At 53.9% G+C, this 21,988-nt stretch overlaps 1 protein-coding gene and 1 long non-coding RNA gene across 5 annotated transcripts in view; one reads left to right on the forward strand and one right to left on the reverse strand.

Annotated features, from left to right (window-relative positions):
* Positions 1 to 9,175: 9,175 nt before the first annotated feature.
* On the reverse strand, positions 9,176 to 13,699 carry LOC149120605 (uncharacterized). The gene is made up of 3 exons (XR_016226040.1): positions 13,524 to 13,699; positions 13,297 to 13,421; positions 9,176 to 9,769 (listed from the first exon to the last, which is right to left on the reverse strand). It is a non-coding gene; the product is annotated as an uncharacterized LOC149120605 (long non-coding RNA).
* TMC5 (transmembrane channel like 5) overlaps positions 12,772 to 21,988 on the forward strand; it is a 98,121-nt gene continuing 88,904 nt past the window's right edge. For 3 of the 4 annotated variants that reach the window (XM_070064784.2, XM_070064781.2, XM_070064783.2), the window contains exon 1: positions 17,344 to 17,481. The gene's annotated coding sequence lies outside the window, so the exon portion shown is untranslated. Of the gene's footprint in view, positions 13,066 to 17,343; positions 17,482 to 21,988 lie in introns of those variants that run through there. The other variant, XM_070064782.2, reaches the window with a different exon arrangement.

Here is a 21,988-nt window from a genome sequence, read left to right on the forward strand (position 1 = left end):
AATTAGGACAGGCACACGTGTGATGGAGGTGAATGCACAATTAGGACAGGCACACCTGTGATGGAGGTGAATGTACAATTAGGACAGGCACACCCGTGATGGAGGTGACTGTACAATTAGGACAGGCACACCCGTGATGGAGGTGACTGTACAATTAGGACAGGCACACCCGTGATGGAGGTGACTGTACAATTAGGACAGGCACACGTGTGATGGAGGTGACTGTACAATTAGGACAGGCACACCCGTGATGGAGGTGACTGTACAATTAGGACAGGCACACCCGTGATAGAGGTGACTGTACAATTAGGACAGGCACACCCGTGATGGAGGTGACTGTACAATTAGGACAGGAACACCTGTGATGGAGGTGAATGCACAATTAGGACAGGCACACCTGTGATGGAGGTGACTGTACAATTAGGACAGGCACACCTGTGATAGAGGTGAGTGTACAATTAGGACAGGCACACCTGTGATGGAGGTGCATGTACAATTAGGACAGGCACACCCGTGATGGAGGTGACTGTACAATTAGGACAGGCACACGTGTGATGGAGGTGAATGCACAATTAGGACAGGCACACCCGTGATGGAGGTGACTGTACAATTAGGACATGCACACCCGTGATAGAGGTGACTGTACAATTAGGACAGGCACACCCGTGATGGAGGTGAATGCACAATTAGGACATGCACACCCGTGATGGAGGTGACTGTACAATTAGGACAGGCACACGTGTGATGGAGGTGACTGTACAATTAGGACAGGCACACCTGTGATGGAGGTGAATGTACAATTAGGACAGGCACACCTGTGATGGAGGTGACTGTACAATTAGGACAGGCACACCTGTGATGGAGGTGAATGCACAATTAGGACAGGCACACCCGTGATGGAGGTGAGTGTACAATTAGGACAGGCACACCCGTGATGGAGGTGACTGTACAATTAGGACAGGCACACCCGTGATGGAGGTGACTGTACAATTAGGACAGGCACACCCGTGATAGAGGTGACTGTACAATTAGGACAGGCACACCCGTGATGGAGGTGAATGTACAATTAGGACAGGCACACCCGTGATGGAGGTGAGTGTACAATTAGGACAGGCACACCCGTGATGGAGGTGACTGTACAATTAGGACAGGCACACCTGTGATAGAGGTGCATGTACAATTAGGACAGGCACACCTGTGATAGAGGTGACTGTACAATTAGGACAGGCACACCCGTGATGGAGGTGACTGTACAATTAGGACAGGCACACCTGTGATAGAGGTGACTGTACAATTAGGACAGGCACACCCGTGATAGAGGTGCATGTACAATTAGGACAGGCACACCCGTGATGGAGGTGACTGTACAATTAGGACAGGCACACCTGTGATAGAGGTGAATGTACAATTAGGACAGGCACACCCGTGATGGAGGTGAGTGTACAATTAGGACACACACACACCCGTGATGGAGGTGACTGTACAATTAGGACATGCACACCCGTGATGGAGGTGACTGTACAATTAGGACAGGCACACCTGTGATGGAGGTGAATGTACAATTAGGACAGGCACACCTGTGATGGAGGTGACTGTACAATTAGGACAGGCACACCCGTGATGGAGGTGACTGTACAATTAGGACATGCACACCCGTGATGGAGGTGAATGTACAATTAGGACAGGCACACCCGTGATGGAGGTGACTGTACAATTAGGACAGGCACACCTGTGATGGAGGTGAATGTACAATTAGGACAGGCACACCCGTGATGGAGGTGAATGTACAATTAGGACAGGCACACCCGTGATGGAGGTGACTGTACAATTAGGACAGGCACACCTGTGATGGAGGTGAATGCACAATTAGGACAGGCACACCTGTGATAGAGGTGACTGTACAATTAGGACAGGCACACCCGTGATGGAGGTGAGTGTACAATTAGGACACACACACACCCGTGATGGAGGTGACTGTACAATTAGGACATGCACACCCGTGATGGAGGTGACTGTACAATTAGGACAGGCACACCTGTGATGGAGGTGAATGTACAATTAGGACAGGCACACCTGTGATGGAGGTGACTGTACAATTAGGACAGGCACACCCGTGATGGAGGTGACTGTACAATTAGGACATGCACACCCGTGATGGAGGTGAATGTACAATTAGGACAGGCACACCCGTGATGGAGGTGACTGTACAATTAGGACAGGCACACCTTTGGTAGAGGTGAATGTACAATTAGGACAGGCACACCTGTGATAGAAGTGAATTTAGCAATTAGGTACAGCAAGACAAGAAGAGCTATAATGACAGAACGATGATCACAATGAAGTACAATAAATTATTTAAAACTTTATGATTTATTTGCAATGCAAAGCAGGAGAGAGATCTTCCATCTGCTGGTTCACTTTCCGATGCCCATAACAATCAGGGCTGGGCCAGGCAGAAGCCAGGAGCCTGCAACTCAGTCTGTTCTCCCACGTGGCTGGCAGGGATCCAAGTACCTGAGCAATCACCGCTTTTCTTAGAATCAGCATTCATAAAAGAGAAATTAAATGAAGTTATTACTTCAAAACCCATTATAGGACACCTATGCTTTTTACTCCTGTGTTTCCTCTTGGATTAGACTCTTCATAGACAACTGCAAAGATGCTGAAGACATAATTTTGATCATAGCAAAACCAGTAAATATTAGTGCAGCCCCTTTACTGACTGCCTGTGTGGCGTCCACAGCCACTCCCATGTGCAACATAAATGGGCTGCAGCATCGTGGTGACTCCTCCTCCTGGGGGCACTTCGTGGCAAGGCAGTTTGAAGTCACCACCCATGGAAGACTCTAGTGGGCTTTCCGTTTCAAGGCCAAGGCTCAGGCTGCTCTAGGAGCAGCAGCCTTCCCACCGAGTCTACATCCTGCTTCCCGGGATGCTGGTTCAGCAGGTGAAATCTGGTAAGATGACCTGAGCCAAGAACAAGCTCCATTTTTGGCAAGGAAGCACCTGGTATTTTGTATGCTTTCAACATGCAGTGGATTTTCCAAGAACCCAACTGTCACGCATGTTGCGAGAAGAGTATATTTTCCTTAGTCTCGAGTTTTTCCCAGACTCATTCCCTGTTTCAGAAAATCAAAGCTGCTCAGGGTATTTGAGTGATCACTACCACGTTCCTGTATCATTCGCTTGTATAGCTGTGGCATTGGTGGTGTTCGCTTACATGTATACAGTTTCATTTATTGGTTCTTTAAAAACGTATTTGAAAGACAGTAAGAGAGGGGCCGGCACCGTGGCTCACTTGGTTAATCCTCCGCCTGTGGTGCCGGCATCCCCTTATGGGCTCTGGGTTCTAGTCTTGGTTGCTCCTCTTCCAGTCCAGCTCTCTGCTGTGGCCTGGGAGGGCAGTGGAGGATGGCCCAAGTGCTTGGGTCCTGCACCCGCATGGGAGACCAGGATAAGTACCTGGCTCCTGGCTTTGGATCAGCACGGCTTCAGATTGGCGCAGCGCCAGCTGTAGCAGCCATTTAGGGAGTGAACAAACGGAAGGAAGACCTTTCTCTCTCTCTCTCTCTCTCTCTCTCTCTCTTCTATAACTCTACCTGTCAAATTAAAAAAAAAAAAGAAAAATATATTTGAAAGACAGTGAGAGAGGGGCTGGTGCCATGGCTCACTTGGTTAATCCTCCGCCTGAGGTGCCGGCATCCCATATGGGCGCTGGTTCTAGTCCTGGCTGCTCCTTTTCCAATCCAGCTCTCTGCTATGGCCTGGGAAAGCAGTAGAGGATGGCCCAAATCCTTGTGCCCCTGCACCTACGTGGGAGACCTGGAGGAAGCTCTTGGCTCTTGGTTTCAGATCGGCGCAGCTCTGGCTGTTGTGGCCATCTGGGGAGTGAACCAGCAGATGGAAGACCTCTCTCTCTGTCTGTACCTCTCTCTGTAACTCTGTCAAATAAATAAAAAATAAAATAAATCTTTAAAAAAAAAAGACACAGAGAGAGAGAGAGAGAGAGAGAGAGAATCATCCATCCACTGGTTCATTCCCCAAATGCCTGCAACAGCCAGAGCTAGACCAAGCTGAAGCCAGGCTCCTGGAATTCAATCCAGCTCTCCCACATGGGTGCCAAGTACTTGAGCCATCACCTGCTGCTTCCTGGGGTGTGGGTAAGCAGGAAGTTGGACAGGAAATGGAACTAGGACTCAGACCTAGACACTCTGATTCAGGACTTGAACTGGTGCTCGGATACGGGGTGTCAGCCTCATGAGTTGAGCCTCAACTCACCAGGGCCCGTGTGAAGTTCCTTTTAGAGCTGTCTTAGGGAATTCCAAACTCTGGGGGTGCTCCTGGTGAGTGTTCTCTGGATCCTCTACACATCCAAAAACCACTGGCAGATTGCTCCATGGTGTGAAAATACCATGCTTTTCACTTGCAGTCAAGAGACGCAGTTTTCATGCACAGGTTAGGCAAGGCACAGCCTGACATCAGGAGACACAGGCCCAGGTCACGTTCAGCTTGGGGGCTCCCGGGCCTCCTGCCAAAGGTTCTTTGTCCGTCTGGAGACAGCTCAGCGGCTGGTTTAGACCCTTGGGCTCTCAGCTCTTGGGGCTCCGTACCCTCAGGCACAAAGTCGCTGATGGTGTCCTGCTGCCTGCTCCTCTGCCTTCCGCTAGGGCAGGCCATGGACACTAGGAGGCCACACCCCTTTCCCGGAAAGCCAGCCAGAAAACCGGAAACTCGTGCTCCGATCTTCCAGAGCCGCCTTGCTGTCCGAGAGCTGGCCAAGGACGTTCTGAGCGGCCTCGTCCAAGAGTCAGTCATAAACCCCCAATCCAGAGGGGGCTCTGTCCCGTTCCCAGAAGGAGGGATTGTAGGAAGAATCTGGACAGACCTCCCCGGACCTGGGCCCTGCTGTGCCGCCGCACCAAAGTGTGCAAACCGATCCTTCACCCTGGGGCTTTGGCTTTGCCACCAAGAGAGCAGGGTTTAGGCAGAGGGGGAGCACGGGGCGGAGAACCCAGCACAGTTTCTGCCTGGGGCTGCTTTCTTGAGGCTGTCCAGGAAGGCCCCTCTCGCAGCCCTGTCCCCAAGGGCCCTGGAGTCGGGTCAGCTTGGAACAATGTGCGGCTGCAGCAGGAAGGGCCCTCCCACTCCCCCAGCCCTTGCTGTCACAGCCTTGGGGGCAGCTGCCCACCTCCCCTTCACTTGTCGCAAGGAGATGAAGTTCTCCTTTGAGCAGCCCCAGAGTGGGTGACACCCCAAGCCAGCAGACCCCTCTCACCCCTCTCTTGTCCCCTAACAGGTCCTCATGCTGAATGCAAACTCCTGTGCATGCAAACCTCTTTGCTATAGGCATGTCAATCATGATGCTGCCCCTTCCCTCCCCTCCAGGGTCCTGTCCCCACCCCCACCCCACCCCCAACCAGGGAGCTCAGCATCTCTTCCCGCCCTAGACTTCCGTCTCCCTACACTGCAGCCAGCCCCAGCCAGGCCCTTCCCTGCTCACCAAGCCCAGCTGCTGTGCCTCCCCAGCTCCTGGGGGCGGGGTGGGAGGGGAGGGTTCCAGTTTCAATCCCCTCCCCACCGCCACCAGCCAGCTGCTTGTAGATGCCAGCCTTCCCTTCTGGGGATGCTCACAGCCTAAAAGCCAGCTGCCCAGGATCATCACAAAGACCCAGGAGCCCCCACTGTGGGGGAGGAAGGGAAACCAACTTTTCAGCTGCTTTTCACAGAGGCCGGAAAGCTGTAGGGCACAGGGCAGCAGTGCCATTAAATGGTTGCCATGGGGCTGGTGTTGTGGCCCTGGGAACAAAGCCGCCCTGGCAGCATCCCTGTGGGAGCTCCGCTTCCTGTCAGGCTCCCTGCCGATGCACCTGGGAAAAGGGCAGATCATAGCCAAGTGCTTAGGGCCCTGCACCCAGATGGAGTTCCAGGCTCCTGGTTTTGGCCTGGCCCTGCCCTAGTTGTTGTTGTCCTTTGGGAAGTAAATCAGCAGATAGAAGAGCTGTCTCTCCCTCTCTCTCTCTCCCTTTCCCTCCTCTGGGTGTGTGTCTCTTTCTGTCACTCTGCTTTTTGAATAATAGATTGATCTTTATATAACTTTTTGTTACAATCCCCTGCCTGTGTGGCATGCTCATGTGCACACACACACACCCAGAGGAGAGTTTAAGTTGCCAAGTGCCTTTCTTGGGAAGGACTGTCACCATGTGACTGTCAGCACAATGTCCTATTTGCAGAGAGGAGGTGGTTAGGAGCCCGAGAGCCTGGGGTCCACGGCTGGGTCTGTGGCTCCCCAGCTGTGTAACCCTGGGCGGGTTCTCAGTCTCTCTGTGTGTCCCTCTCCCATGGCACCTGCTAAAGCTCCCGCAGGCATACTCCACTCCGGGCTCTGGTGATACGGGTGGGGACCGGAGTGTGGGGTTTTTGCAGCTGGGGAGAGATGGGGCTTCACTCCGCCCACCCACAGCACGGACAGGTGGAGGTTACAGCCCTGGAGCAGTGTGGGGGTCAGTGGATAGGAAGTAACTGGGAGGAAACCTCGGGGGTCAGAGGGATTCTGGCTAAACCAGCCCACCCACATTCTTGATTCTCAAGAACTCAAGTGAGAAAGAAAAACGCAGAAGTAGCCTTGTCTTTCATGAGCCAGCTTGGAAATGACATATAGCAGGGTCCTCCCTCTCTGCGGGGGATGCGGTCCGAGACCCCCAGCAGCTGCCTGAAACCAGAGATAGCACAGAACCCAGAAGGACTGTGTTTTTCCTATGTATACACACCTGCAACAAAGTTTCCTTACAGAGCAGGTGCAGGAAGAAGTGGACAAAATAGCTACCAGTAATAAAATAGAACCATTATAACAAAGACAGGGATTCTGTAATTAAGTTGCTAGTATATCCCTACTCTTGTACTTTGGGGCCATTTTTAAGTTAAAAATATAAAAGATTATTTGAACCGAAGCACTGTGATACTGTGACAATTTATGTGACAACCAAGATGGCTACCAGATGACTCACAGGCGAGTGATGTGTACAGGGTGAGTGCACTGGGCAGAGAGATGACCTACTCCGTGTGCAGGGCGAAGCCGTGCACTTTCAAAACTTCTGCATTGCTTATTTCTGGAGCTTTCCATTTGAGATTTTGGGGCCATGGCTGGCATGAGTAACTGAAATATCAGCAAGGGGAACCTCTGGGCCATCACCGCTGGAGTAGCCAGTAGGCGGAAGACACACAGCGGTGAGACCCCGAGGGGGCCAGCTCTGCCAAGCGCCTAACTCAAGGGCTGCTGCGGCGTCCGGTGCCTTAACCTACGGCAGGGGTTCCAGACCGACGCCCTGGGTGCAGGAAGTACTCATAGCGCTCGCTTCTGCTGTTCTTGGTGCACAGGAGAGGAGACTCGGCCCACGCCACGGTCAGATTGGAAGGTGATCGTCTTTCTGCTGGCCCCCGTATGTCCACAGTAGAGCGGCTATCCTAGTGTTAGGTAAACAGGCTGAGTGTGCGCACGTGGTCGGTGATGGGAAGTCGTGGGAACATTTCAGCCCAGGCTGCAGCCAACCATTCGCCATGCATGGGCACTGCAGGAGGTTTTGCTTTTTCCAGAGGGCAGGGGGTGTTTGCACAAACTGACTTCCCGCAGCGTGGAGCGGAGGCACTGTGACGTACTTTGATCTGGGAAGGCTGGATGTACTCCGTTCCAGTCCACAAGGCGGTCCTGGGGGCAGTGCGTGGGCGTGGAGGCCTGGATGGGCCTGGGGCTGAGAGTGGACGCTGACCCACCAGTGGCTGACTTCAGGCAGTTGCTTCTGTCCTGGTTTGTCTGCATCTCTGTTTCCACGGCCACCAACCCCCTAATGGAGATATCAGGTGAGCTCACTCATGCGTGATGTCCCATGCCGGGTTGGGTGCCAGCTAGGGCTTCGTCTTGGACAGCAAGATTTCCTCAGTCTAGGTTGATCCACTCCTTAGTCTAGGTTAGCCCCATCCCTTAGCCTAGGTTAGCCCCATCCATTAGCCTAGATTAGCCCCATTTCTCAGTTGAGGTTAGCCCCATCCCTTAGTCTAAGTTAGCTCCATTTCAATCTAGGTTAGCCTCATCCCTTAGTCTAGGTTAGTCCCATTTCTCAGTCTGGGTTAGTCCCATCCCATAGCCTAGGTTAGCCCCATCCGTTAGCCTAGGTTAGCCCCATTCCTCAGTCTGGGTTACCCCCATTCCGCAGTCTAGGTTAGCCCCATTCTTCAGAGTAGGTTATCTCTTCTTAGTCTAAGTTATCCCCATTCTGCAGTCTAGGTTAGCCCCATCCCTCAGTCTAAGTTAGACCTATCTCTTAGTCTAGGTTAGCCCCATACCTTAGTCTAGGTTAGCCCTATTCCTTAGTCTAGATTATCCACATTCCTCAATCTAGAGTAGCTCCATTCTTCAGCCTAGGTAAGCCCCATTTGTCAGTCTAGGTTAGCCCCCTCTCCTCAGTCTAGATTATCACCTCTACTTAGCCTGGGTTAGACCCATTCCTCAGTCCAGATTAGCTCCTCTCCTTATTCTAGGTTAGCGCTATTCCTCAGTCTAGGTTTACCCCATCTTTTAGTCTAGGTTAGTCCCATCTTTTAGTCTAGGTTAGCTCCTCTCCTCAGTCTAGGTTAGCACTGTTCTTCTGTTAGGTTAGCCCCTTGGCCTAGGTTAGCCCCGTTCCTCCATTAGGTTAGCCCCCTGGCCTAGGTTAGCCCATTCCTAATCTAGGTTAACCCCTTTCCCCAGTCTAGGGTGGCTCCCATCCCTTGGTGAGGGTTAGTTTCCTTTTGACTCCTGCCGCAGCGCCTCTTGAAGGCAGCGGGAACGTCCACCAGGTGGCGCACGTGAGCACCCCAGTGGTTCGCGCTCCCGGGAGCAGTGCGTGGTCGGTGCCCAGGGAGCTCAGGTTTGTGTTTACTGCAAACGTCTCTGGGCGTGTAAACACTTTGGTCTCAGGAGAGGCGCAACCAGCACGCGTCATGCCTGTAATGAGTGCTCTAGGGGTTGGCCGCAGCTCTGCTCTGCCTCCGGGGAGCCTGCCTTCCGGTTGCTATGGGTTTTTCACAGCCACTCTCCCAAAAGCACGAGTCAGATCCCCACTTTGCAGTCTGTCTCCATCAGGTTAGCTGAGAACCCCTGCAGGGCCCTTCAGAACACGAATGATGGCAAAGGAACATGTTTACATTAAAAAAAAAAACTTTTTTTTTTAAACAACTACTCAGGACGTTCCAGATCACAACGTATTTAGGGCTTAAACTCAGCCCATGAGGGAGATGCTAGTTTTACCCCCATATATGGAGTGAGAAAATGGAGACAGCTTTCCAGAAGTCAGGCAACTAGGAAACACTGGCGGCGAGGTCCTGTCTGTGCGAACTGCCCAGCAGGTGTCTACCCATGGCACTCACAGCCTCAGCCCGGCTTCAGGAAACCCGGGCTTGGGCACCAATGGCCCATGGCCCTGGGCAGTGGACTGTGGCTGTTTGTGCGCAGAGTACTGGGGTCTGGGGGGCTCCCGCGCACGCGGCTGCGAAGGTGCTGTCAACCTACAGATCACGCGGAGAGCGATTCTTCAAGGACCCGAGCAGCGCACTGTGCCCATCGCGTGGCGCTGTCGACCAGGCGCGGATCCGAGGAGGCTGCGGCCAGGGCAAACTTCTGAAGGTAAAACGGGGCAGGAGCACGCATTCCGGAGCCATTGTGGTTGGCAGCAAGGATCAATACCAGGTTGGCAGCGGTCCAGGATTCAACAGCCGGCTGCCGACCCAGGGTCCTCTGTGAATACGCGCCGTTATCAGCTGGCATTCGTGACACCCCCTCCCCTACCCCCACCCCCACTTTGTCTTCCCCCCAGCTTGTGGACAGGGCTGGACAAAAGCAACTCCGCTTGGATTCGGATAATGTTCACGCTCCGTAAACTGATGACGACAGGAAGGAAACTACCCGGGCCAGTGCTGTGGCCAGTGGGTTAAGCCGCCGCCTGCCATGCTGGCATCCAATGTGGGCACCAGTTTGGGTCCTGGCTGCTCCACCTCTGATCCAGCTCCATGCTGATGGCCTGGGAAAGCAGCGGAAGATGGTCCAAGTGCCTGGGGCCCTGCCTGGCACATAGGAGATCAGGGCAGAGTTCCAGGATACAGGCTTAGACCTGGCCCAGCCCCAACTGTGGTGGGCATTTGGGGAGTGAACCAGAGGATGGGAGCTAACTGAGCTAGCCCAGGACCCAGTCTGGGTCTTCCTGTGGGCGGCTGGGATCCAAGTACTCGAGCCGTTGCCTGTTGCCACCAGAGTGCGCAGCAGCAGGAAGCTGGTTCAGGAGCAGGGGAGCTGGGGCTTGACCTCGGGCCGTCTGAGAGGGAAGCAGGCGTTCTCAGGCGGTGGTCTAACTGCTGTGCCGAAGGTCTGCCCCCAGGCATCTGCCGCTCATGAGATATCCCAGCAGGCCAGCGTGGCAGGCCCTAGCATTGCCCCCACTTACAGACGAGGCAAACAGGGCACAGAGGTGAATTTGCCCAACATCATGGAGCTCGGAAGGCCATGGCAGAGCTAGAATCCAAAGCCGAGTAGTCTGGCTTCAGAATCCTGCACTTAAGCACTATGTCAGTTAAGTCATTAAATAATGAATTATTTTCCGGTGCATATTGGCTGTTACATCGTCATCAATATTGAGTCTGTTCACAAAGTTGCTCAGCTGGGTAGAGACCTGCACTATCTAAGATAAATTCAGGAGTGGGTGTTTGTTTTTTTAAGCAACAGAGAACAGTTGCTTGGGATGCCCACATTGTATATCCAAGGGCCTGGGTTCGAGTCCTGACTCCACTCCCAATTTCAGATTCTGGCTAATGCATACCCTGGGGGGCAGAAGTGATCACTGGGTCCCCGACATCCACTTGAGAGACCCAGATGAATTCCTGGCTCCAGCTGTGGCCGGGCCCAGGCTCAGCTGTCGTGGGTGTTTGAGAAATGAATAAATAAGTTAAAAAAAAAAAGTCTGAATTGTCCCGTGACCCATGGCCACAGTGCCTTTGCGTGTCTGCTCGCCGCCCCTCCTCTGTTTCCCAGACTTTCCCCAGGGAACCCTTCCCTGCTACTCAGGCCAGCCCCCAGCTGGGCAGTCTTACATCACTGATTCTGGCTCCCTGGTTGCCATCATCACAATTAGGTTTATGTCTGTGCATTTTGAAACTTATGGGAAAGAAACACAATGTGACCTTTTCCATAGGCGGTCAGCTCAGCGCAGTGACGTGTGCAACAGATCTTTAGCGCACCTCTGTCTTGCAAATCTGGAACTCTTAGCTTCTTAAGCACTGGCTCCCCCGCCCCCACCCCTTGGCAACCCCTCTCCTGTTGCTGTTGTTTTGACTATTAGATAGCTCACACGAGCGGAACCGCGCCACTTTTGCCCCTGTGTGACTGGCGCGTGTCACTTAGCCTCATGTCCTTGAGGTTCGGCCATGTCGCCGCAGCAGGTGACAGCAAGTCCTCCTCTGAGAGCTGTGCAGCGTCCACTGCGTGTTTCTCTGTAGGGTTTCTCCCTCCCCGCATCTGTTAGTGGGCACTGGGGCTGCTTCTGGCTCTTGGCTCCTGTGAGGAATGCTGGGATGGACACGAGTTTGCAAAGCTAATGTCAAGCTCCTTCCTGAATATTTTGGAGCCTGTATATGGAAGTGGGATTGCTGGAGCCCACAATAGTCTTGCTTTTAATTTTTAAAAAAGGTTTATTGGGGCCGCTGTTGTGGCGTAGTGGGTAAAGCTGCCGCCGGCAATGCCAGCATCTCATACGGGCACCGGTTTGAGACCTGGCTGCTCCACTTCTGATCCAGCTCCCCGCTGACGCACCTGGGAAAGCAGCAGAGGATGGCCCAAGTGCTTGGGCCCCTGCACCCCAGAGGAAGGTCCTGACTCCTGGCTTCAGCCTGGCCCAGCTGTGCCATTGCAGCCATTTGGGGAGTGAACCAATGGATGGAAGATCTCTCTCTCTGTTTCTTCCTCTCTCCATGTAATTCAAATTTGAAAGGCAGAGAGAGAGAGAGAGCGAGCATCCATCCCCTGGTTCACTTTCCCAAGTGACCACAGTAGCTGGGGCTGGGCCAGGCCCAAGTCAGGAGCCAGGAGCTCCATCTGAGTCTCCCACCGGTCATCTTCTGCCGCCCTCCCAGGTGCATCGGCAGGGAGCTGGGTCAGAATCCCCGCGGCGCCGGCCGGCCATCTTTAACTCGTTGAAGGAACTCTGGGCCATCTTCCGTAGCAGCTGCACCAAGTCTTCCAGCCCTGCCCACTTGCTCCATGTCCTCACATGCACACACACTGTTTTCCGTTCTCTCGAGAGTGACCATCCTCCTGGGCTGTAACTGTATTCAGTGTAAACGGATAGCTCATTGTGCATTCTAAAAATCTATGTATATTACTTAATTGAGATGGGGCAGGGAGAGAGAAAGAGTATATTTGAGACATCCCACCCACGGGGTCATGTCCCGAGTGCCTGGAACCAGGAACTCAGTCGGCTCTCCCACGAGGGAGGCAAGAACTCAGCTACTTGGTGCCCATAGCTGCCTCCCAGGGTCTGCCTTAGCAGGTAGCTGGAGTCAGGAGTCCAGAAGCTTGTGGGTCATCACCCCGCCCCATTACTGGGGTTTTTATTTGCTTTTGTTTTATGATTCACTATAATCCCAAGATAATTTGCTTATTTCCTCCTATTAAATGATGTGGCTGCTGGCCAGTGTTTTGGGGGCGCGCAGCCTGGCGCGCGCACCTGCTGGCTCCTCCCTGGCGCCGGGCAAGGGGGAAAGGAGCCCGGGGCGCAGGGTCGATCGGAGGTCCCCGGCGCCAGCAGGTGTCCCAACCCAGCACTCGTGCAGGGACTCGGCTCCTGTCCAGGAAGAAAGTGATCCGGCCCTCCAGCCAGGAAGTCCGGCTCCCCTGCCAGGGCGCGCAGCCTGGGAGCTGCCCCAAGCCAGGGGCGCCGACGCCACCTGCCGAGGAGCGGCGGACGCGGACGCGGGCTGAGAGCCGAGGCGGGTTCTCAAGACCCGCGGCCCCCGGGTCCTTGACTTCTCGGAGATCGGAGATCGGTAGGGAAACGCGGGCAGCGGCGCGGTGCTCAGGTGCGGCACCTGAGGCGGGGGAGCGGACAGCAAGCGGGGTGGGGAACGCGATTGCGGGGGCGGCGGCCCCAGCCCCAGCTGCAGCCGGGTGGCGCGCGGACCCTCCGCGTTCAGAAAGTTGCCGAGGCTGCCGCCTCCGTGCAGCCGCCCCGGGTTGTATTTGATCGTGCCTTTTATCTGGCGCTTCGCCTACCGTACCTAATTCCTGAGCTTTGCATCTTCGCGGCGACTTGGTGCAGATCGAAGGCTATGGAACCACTCTGTTTCCTTGCCGTGCGCCTCTGGACAAGTTTCTTACTTTCTCTCGGCTCCAGTTCCCACCCCTGCAAGAAGAAAAAAAAAAACGTTAAGGCTGGGACTTCCCTCAGGATTTCTGTGAGCCTTCTGTGCTTCCCAACTGTTAAATGCTGTTTCTCCCATTCTACCTTAGGGGAGTCCAGTGCAGGCAGGTGGACCAACTTGCCCACAGAGATTAAACGGAAACTCCTGGATCTGAACCCAGGCAGCCAGAATGCCACAGACTGGGTGGGGGTGGCCATTTGGTGCTGAGGGTAAGCGGCTGCCTGGGACCCTGCATCCCATGTTGGAGTGCTTGAGTGTCAGCCCTGGCTTGCTCTCCAATCCAACTTCCTGCTTCCTACTAATGCATGCCCTGGGAGGCAGCGGTGATGGGCTCAAGGACTTGGGTCTCAGCCACCCCTGTGGGAGATCCAGATGGAGTTCCTGGCTCTGGGCTTCAGCCTGGCCCAGACCTGGCTGTTGCAGGCATTTGGGGAGTAAGCCAGGGAGTGGAAGATCTCTCTCTCCCTCTGTCCCTCTGTGCCTCCCTCCCTCCCTCCCTCTCTCTCTCTACCTCCCTCCCTCCCTTCCTCATCCTCTCCTCCCTCCTCTCTCCCTTCCCTCACCCCTCTGCTGCTTTGCTTTTCAAATCAAATATATATTTTTTTCTTTTAAGCCTCCATAGATTGGGCATGAGCATCTAGTCCAGGTCCTACCATTTTCCTGGAAGGTTCCAGATGGATAAGCTGCCTGTGGGACCTCTTGGTCCCTGAGCGTGTGACAGGTGCAGTAAGACAGCAGTTAACACACAGGTGCCCCCTGCTGGTGTGTGCCCACGGCAGGAGCAGGGGGTTTCTGTGGTTGGTTTGCTGACACATCCCCACCCAACCAGAGTGCCGTTACTTTCCTGCAAATCTCCATGTCCCTATGACAGGACTGACCTTCAGACAGAGCTTGGATAACTTGCCCTGTGTCACGTGGGAGGTCCAGGAAGGCATCAGCACTTGAACCTGGGTCTCTTTGGCTATGAGGCATGGTCCTGACATCTGGTCCAGGTTCCGTCTGCCGTGGCAGGGTGAAGGTGGCAGTTATTTGTCTCCTTCGCACCTCGGTGTTCTTGTCTGTAAAATGGGGTTGGGCAGTGGCACACATGGGGATGAAATAATGAGGAAGTTCTCAGAACGGTGGCTGGTACCCAGCGGGTGTCAGTGAGCTGGAGCGATGGTGTGTGCTGTGACCGCTCACAGTGAGGGTGGAGAGAGTGGTGGCCCAGCCAGCGGAAGGGGGTGGCGGGGATGGCTGGGACAGAGGTGACCCAGGAGCTGTCCTGCCCTCTGAGTAGCCCCCAGATTCGGGGTCCTGTGTGTCTCTGGGGGATTCCTGTGAATGTCCCCCACCCCTGCTCACTGTGTATCTCTGCTCTCCATCCCGGGGACCCCTCACTTAGGTGTTAGATGAAGGCCTTCAGAGGAGGAGGATTGCGGCTTTTCTTCTTTGTCTGAAGGGAGACGGAGGAGGGAGAGAGAGATCCATCTGCGGTTGCACTCCCCACGTGCCGTCCGCGGCTGGGGCTGCAGCGGGCCAGGAGCTGGGATCTCCAGCGGGGTCTCCTCCATACTGGGCAGGGATCCAAGCCCGTGGGTCACCACAAGCTGCCTCCCAGGACTCTGGTGGCCCAGGCAGCCCTGGGTGGGGGTGGGGTAGGGAGGATAGGGAAGGGGGAGGGAGTGCAGGAGGAAAGACCGAGTTGCTGCATTGTTCTAGCTGGGTTGGGGTTCAGATTCCCGGTCTCCCACATGGGTGGCAGGGGCCCAAGGACTTGGCCACCTTTCACTGCTGTTTTCCCAGGCACATTAGCAGGGAGCTGGATTTGAACTGGCACCCATAAGGGATGCCAACGTTACAGGTGGTGGCTTAACCTGCTACGCCACAACCCCAGCCGCATCCTAGCCTTTTAACGTGATCGCCGTCATTGAGGTCTCTTCTGCTGGCTTTGAGCGACGCAGCACGCTACGTACGCCCTAGAGGTCTGTAGAACCCGAGTTCCCGAGCCAGACTGCCTGGGTTCACCAGTGCCTCTGCCATTTCCTCCCGGTGTGGCCTTGGGCCAAGCTCCTTCAGCTCTTGGTGCTTCAGTTAAGTCCCTGTCAGCTGCGGTCCGTCTGGCCGTCCCTAACCACCAGGCCCCCTGTGAGGATTAAACACAGCCAGCATGCATAGGGTGGTAAGGACAATGCACTGACGCATGTCGGTCATGTCTTCAACAGTACTTCTGGAACTTGGTGGAAAATGCAATTAATTAAAGGGTAAGCTTATTTTGGTGCCATTTTTTAAATTTAAATTTTTTAAATGCATACATGAGGTCTTCAAAAACTTAATAAACAAAGCTATATGATGAGAAAATGAAAATATCATGTCTGTAAACTACATTGAATCTGCTCTCTTTGTATTAATTTTACACAAACATGAAAAAAAAAGTCTCAGAAAATGGTGCATGGATTTCAAACTCTGTGCATCACAATAAACTTAGCTTTTAATACCGTTTTTCCATGAACACTTTGAAATGCTCGCATGTATTATCATGAGCTCCATTTCACAGCTCAGGAAACTGAGGCCGGCTCGGGAGATTATAACCTGCCTCACGGCACCGAGTTGCGCCTTCCTGTCCCGCATCTGCCCCCTGCTTCCCTTTCCATGCCCACCATCTGGATTCACACCTCTCCCCCATTCCACACCCGGGTTCCCTCCTCAGCCCTTGTCCTTACGTCCTGTGTCTGGGGGCCTCAGCACCTGCTGCTTCCAGGAGGTTCTTCCTCTCTCTCACTTCCAAAACGTCAGGGTTCCCAGCGACCATGGAAATACGTCTTTCCCTTTTGCTCTTCTAGTTGTGTGGTCTGATTGTGGCTGAGCGCTGTGTGTGTGTGTGTGTGTGTGTGATCCATCCGCTGTGGCCAGTTTACAATCCACCTGCCGACAAAGTGAGACATGCACAGTTAGAGTTTATAGGGCAGACCGTGTGGTTCATGAACCGAACAGGTAAATGGGAGTGCCACGGAGAGGGAGTGAAGTCTGCGGGCGGCAGTGTCGCGGGGCCGAGGTGCTTGTCTTCCGCTGGAGGTGGGGTGGGGGGAGTGGGGAGCTGGCCCAGGTCACTGCTGGGCGTTGTGCTCCATGGAGCCATTTGGAGATAATTTTGGCAGTCATAGCTTGCAGGTTGGGATGTCCTGCTGGCGTCTGACCGGTGGAAGCCAGAGCTGCGGATAACACCCTGATGAGCACGTGCTGGTGTGCCCCAGCCGACAGCTGGCCCACTGCCGTGGGCAGTGCCCAGGCTGAACATCTGATGCTGGAGCCACAGAAGGGTCAGAGTGACTGCTTTGCTCTTTTGGCTCTCGCTCCATTTTGGCTCCGCTCCACACGGATTGGCAGGGGGCACCCCAAAGTCCAGTGTCCCAGGAACCTCACGCGGCCAGCCCGTGTGGCCCTTGCCCCTCCTCCTCCTCCTAGTCGTTCCCATTTTGTGGATGCAGGGAGTCAAGTTGAGGCCCAGAGGGGTGGAAGTCTCCCCGTGGGGGTTTGGATTTGAGTGGGGCCGCCAGGACCTGTGGGCTGGTGTCACACTGTGGGTCCTTTACCTGTGCTACCTTTCCCATCGGAACCTGGTCCCAGGGGACACAGGTTAGGGAACAACGTGGCCAGTGCCCCAGGGCGCAGGGGGTGTTTAGGGGAATCTCATGTTCCAGAAGAATGCTTTGATGGACAAATCAATTCAGGCATATTTCTGGAAGACCTCACGCTCTGAGGTTCAAAGGAAAATCCACTTCCTCATGGTGTCCAAGAAATACAATAACCTTCAGACCGGACTTGGTGCTTTTTATGGAGCTGAGAGAACTTTGCTGTGAGGGAGGGGCTTAGGTCCCGGAAGGAAGAAGTGCACAGTTTGGGGCCCGAGGGAGGGCTTCTTCCCTGCACAGATTCAGAGCACGTTAGCCATAGGCACGCGGTGATGTCGCAGGGGAAAGACTGATGGGCGTTGCCGCCAGGTGAGCCCCCCGGGGTTCACGGGCGCCAGGAGACAGGTGGCCCGAAGCTGTCACCGGCCAGGTGAGCAGCCCCTCCCCAGAAGCATGACCCAGAGGGCGGGGAGCTCCGTGTTGTGGGAGACGCGGGCTCCCAAACCCTGCAGTCTGCGCCCCTGGCTTTGGGCCACACGTGGAGAGGAGACTTTGGGTGTCTTTCCTCCAGGGGCCAGGGCGAGGAATGAGAGAGGGGTGGAGGGCGGGCACAGGGGTAAAGGGGACAGCCTGCCAGGGTGTCCTGGGGGACGGCAGAAGCGGGCCTGCCCTGTCGCGGATCCCTGGCAGCAGGTGCGGTCGATGCCCCAGAAATGTCTGGTAGAGGAAAGAGTGACTCGGGAAGTGAGGGGCGAGGGGTTGGGAGAAGGCGCTCACGGGGAGACTGGGCGAGTCCGGGCGTGGCTGGCCTTGCTTTCCTTGTCTGTGGCATGGGTAGTGCGACAGGAGCTCCCACCTCCACGGTAGCTCTTGGAGCTGATAAGAAAACTTGATGCCGCATAAACTCTCAGTAAATGTTAATTTACCAGCTCTTCTTCCTCCTCCTTCTCCTCCTCCTCCTTCCTGTCCTTCTCTTCTTCCTCTGATGACAATGTTGAGGATGACGATAACGATCCAAGACCAGGGTCTGCAGGCAGAGAGGCAAGGCTTTGAAACCCATTCTTTCTTTGTTTGGCTGTGTGATCTTGGGCAAATGACTTAACCTCTCTGGGCCTTTATGTTTTCATCAAAAAATGGGGACAACCTCCCACTAAGGTTTTTTTTAACTTTTTAAAAAGACTTATTTATTTGAGAGGCAGAATTACAGAAAGAGAAAGGGTCTTCCATCTGCTGGTTCACTCCCCAATTGGCCACAATGCCCAGAGCTGGGCTGATCCAAGGCCAGGAGCAAGGAGCCAGGAGCTTCCCCTGGGTCTCCCATGCAGGTGCAGGGGCCCAAGGACTTGGGCCTTCTTCCGCTGCTTTCCCAAGCTATTAACAGAGAGCTGGATTGGAAGTGGAGCAGCTGGGACTCGAACCAGTGCCCACACGGGATGCTGGTCCCGCAGAGGGAAGCTTATCCTATTACACCACAGCACCGCCCCCCCCCCCGCAAGGTTTCTTAAAGATTCGGTTGCTAATACATATGGCTGGCATGCCTGTCAGCACACAGTCAGTGGCATTGTCTGTATGCTTCTTCTTATTGTTGTTTGTGTAGATTCCTCCTGCACTGGAGGGTAGTTCAGTGGAGATGGACGTCTATAGTGGGGGCGTAGCCGTGGGATTCCAGGAAAATCGTCTCCTTGCGAGACAGGGTGAGGTTGGAAGTGTTGACTTTCTCATAAAAGCTTAGGGAGCCACTCGCTGTATCCTTTTAGCCAGGATTTTCCTGTGTGGGGTGACTGACGGGTGACAGATGGCGACTCTGTGATTGCTGGGTTACTCCCTGGCACCCAGGGTTCGGTGTTGGCAGCAGTAAACCTCAGCCGGCTGGAGTGCCAGTCATCAGGAAGGTGATCTCGACAAGGCAGTGCACGGGGAAGGAGCCGGACCAGAGCAAGCAGGCTCCATTTTTAATGGCATCTGAATCCAGGCTGAACAGCGTTTGAAAATGGAAAACGAAGGGCGGGCATTTGGCCTAGAGGTTAAGCTGCTGGTCGGGACACCCACATCTCATCAGAGTAGCTGAGTTCAAGTCCTGGCTTCCCTCCTGGCTCCAGCTTCCCGCTCACAGGGGCCCTGGCAGGCCACAGCGATGGCTCAAGTCACTGGGTTCCTGGATTGAGTCCCAGCTGTTGCATTTGGGACACGAACCAGTGGATCTGCCTCTGTTCCGGTCTCTCTGTCTGTCTCTCTTCCTCTCAACAAACAATTTAAAATGCAATTTTAAAGAAAAACAAAAAGGCAAGTTGTGTTTGCATCATTGGGAGCCCACAGTTCCTGTTGTGATCTCCAGCGTGTTAGCACCTGTGTTAAATGCACGCTAGTGAGGCAGGCATTTTCACAGTGGTTAAGACGTGTGGGACGTCACATCCCTGATCAGAGAGCCTCGGCTGAGTCCCAGCTTTGCTTCCGTGTCTAGCTTCTTGCGAATGCACGCCCTGGGAGGCAGCAGGTGATGGTGTGAGGGCTTGGCTTTCTGCCAACCACATGGGAGAACTGGGTTGAGTTCTGGGCTCCTGGCTTTGGTCTGGCCCAGTCCTGGCTGTTACGGGTATTGTGGGGGAGGGTGGTGAACCAGCAGATGGACGCTCTTGCACGCGCTCTCTCGCTCTCAATAAAAATAAATACATAAATGAAAATAAATGCAAGCTAGTGATTTTTCAAATTTTTCACAGAATTTTCTCCTGCGGCAGACCCTTGAGTTATAAGTGGTACAACAGAGGAAAAGCTTTAAAATGAGGGAAGGTGGCCGGGTCTCCAAGAGGATGGCCCGCTTCGCCCAAGAGCTGGCTTTGCAGGGGTCGGATGACGGCTCCCGGCCACGTGAGACCCTAGGCGTATCTGGAGGTGGAGGTCCTTCCTGCCAGTCCAGGTGTGGCTGTGCCCAGGGACACAGCAGTAATTCTGACCTTGGCTTTATTGTAAATGTTGATACTTTATTCATTACTGGGTCCTCTCTGTTTCCCTGCTACAAAATGTTTGTTTTGGGAGCATTTTTGTTTGGGAGGCCACGTCACGCCCAGCGGGCCAACCAAGTGGCTGGAAACAGAGATGGGCAGGAGATGGGGGAGTGGCTGCCACCTGCTCCACTCTTGCTCAGCTCTCACGGTAGGCGTCAGGGACTGATGCTGTTTCTGCCTGCTCCGGGCACCTCTGAGATCCCCCCATCACTCTAAAAATGTGTTTGCAGGCAGAGAGATGAGAGAGACAGACAGACACAGAGAACTCTTCTATCTCTTGGTTTACTCTCCAAATGCCTCCAACAGCTGGGGCTGGGCCAGATTGGAGCCAGGAGCCTGCAACTTAACCCAGGTCCCCCATGTTGGGGGTGGGGCTCAACTGCTGGAGCCATCACTGCTGCCTCCCGGGGTTTGCATTAGCAGTGAGTGGAGAGGAGAGCAGAGGCGGGATATGAACCCGACACTCTGATAGGGAATGTGGGTGTTGTGAGCATCACCTTCACCACTGTGCCCCTCGCCCACCAACCCCTCACACCAGCTGCTTACAGCTTCACAAACTTGGTGGGCAGCTCCCAGTCCCTGCTTCAGACATCGAGGACTTTAGCACCTTATTCCCCTCTGCACCTCCCCACATACTGATGTTTACAAACATGTATAGCCTGTGCCGTCATCTAAAATTGGGTGTCTCTTGTGTGGCATGGTGACTATCGGGGGGAAAACAGATCGTTTTCTCCAACTACGCTCTCAACACGGAACACTTTTGTGATGAGACGGGTGTTTTCCCTGCACCGGCTGGTGACCTGCACTTGAACTCACTCTGGCACCTGCTACCTGCAGTTGGCAGCAGACCCCGCAGTTCTGCCCTGACTTGAGATGCCAGTCATCTGTCTGGGCCCCCTGTGAAAGACAAAACGGTAACAAGTTTAACTTGGAGATCTTGATCGATGTCTATTTGTGATTCTAGAACTGGGCAGTACCTCATTTTACAGAGAGAGTGTTCTGATGAGCTGAGTGGTGGAGATTGGGTTTACAGACAGGAAAAGGCTGATGAGAACAAAAAGAACAAGCCAAGTGGTTGCTTCACAGCGCCTTTATTTTTTCTTTCTTTTCTTTTTTGAGAGGTAGAGTTACAGATAGATAGGGAGACACACACACATACACAGAGGTCTTCCATCCGCTGGTTCACTCCCCAAATGGCATCAATCGCCAGGGTCAGGTCAGGTCAAAACCAGGAACCAAAACTCCATCTGAGTCTCCTACAAGGTTGGCAGGGAACCAAGCACTTGGACCATCTTCCACTGCTTTCCCAGGTGCATAGTAGGGAGCTGGACCAGAAGTAGAGCAGCCAGGACTCAAACTGGCGCTCAAGTGGGATATGCCACAACACTGGCCCCTCAAAGTGACTTTCTTGGTAAAAGATTAAAGCTAAAGGGACTACCTTACCCTGCCTGCAGCCAGCTTGTTAGGGAGTTGGCTATTATCTCTCACTCTCTTGATTTCTCAGCAGTTCTGATAACTTAGTCATGGTTTGGTGAGCTCAAACTTTAGCGTGAGTGACTCCATCTTGGTTTGGTCTGTTGGGCCCAGTGCAGGAGCTCAGTCCAAACCAATTGCCATCCTATCAATTTTATTTAACACTCTGGAGCTTCTGACTGGCCAGTTATTAAAAAAAAAAGTTCCAGTGATCTTCTTTGGTTTCAGTCATTTGTTGAAAAGGTCATACAAGTCAGTGAATACATTTACTGGCTTATAAAAGATACAGATGGACACCCAGGTGAAGAAATGCAGAGGGCGAGCTCCAGAAGGGACCCAGTGCAGGAGCCGCTGTCCCCGTGGAGTTGGGGTGCACCACCCTCCTGGCACGTGACTCTGTTCAGCTGGAAGCTCCTTGAACCCCATAGCCCTGGGGTTTTTATGGTGGCCTTGTTACGTAGG

This window comes from Oryctolagus cuniculus, chromosome 19 (genome assembly GCF_051225735.1).
Source record: "Oryctolagus cuniculus isolate XC-2025 breed Fujian yellow rabbit chromosome 19, ASM5122573v1, whole genome shotgun sequence".
NCBI classification, from domain to species: Eukaryota; Metazoa; Chordata; class Mammalia; order Lagomorpha; family Leporidae; genus Oryctolagus; species Oryctolagus cuniculus.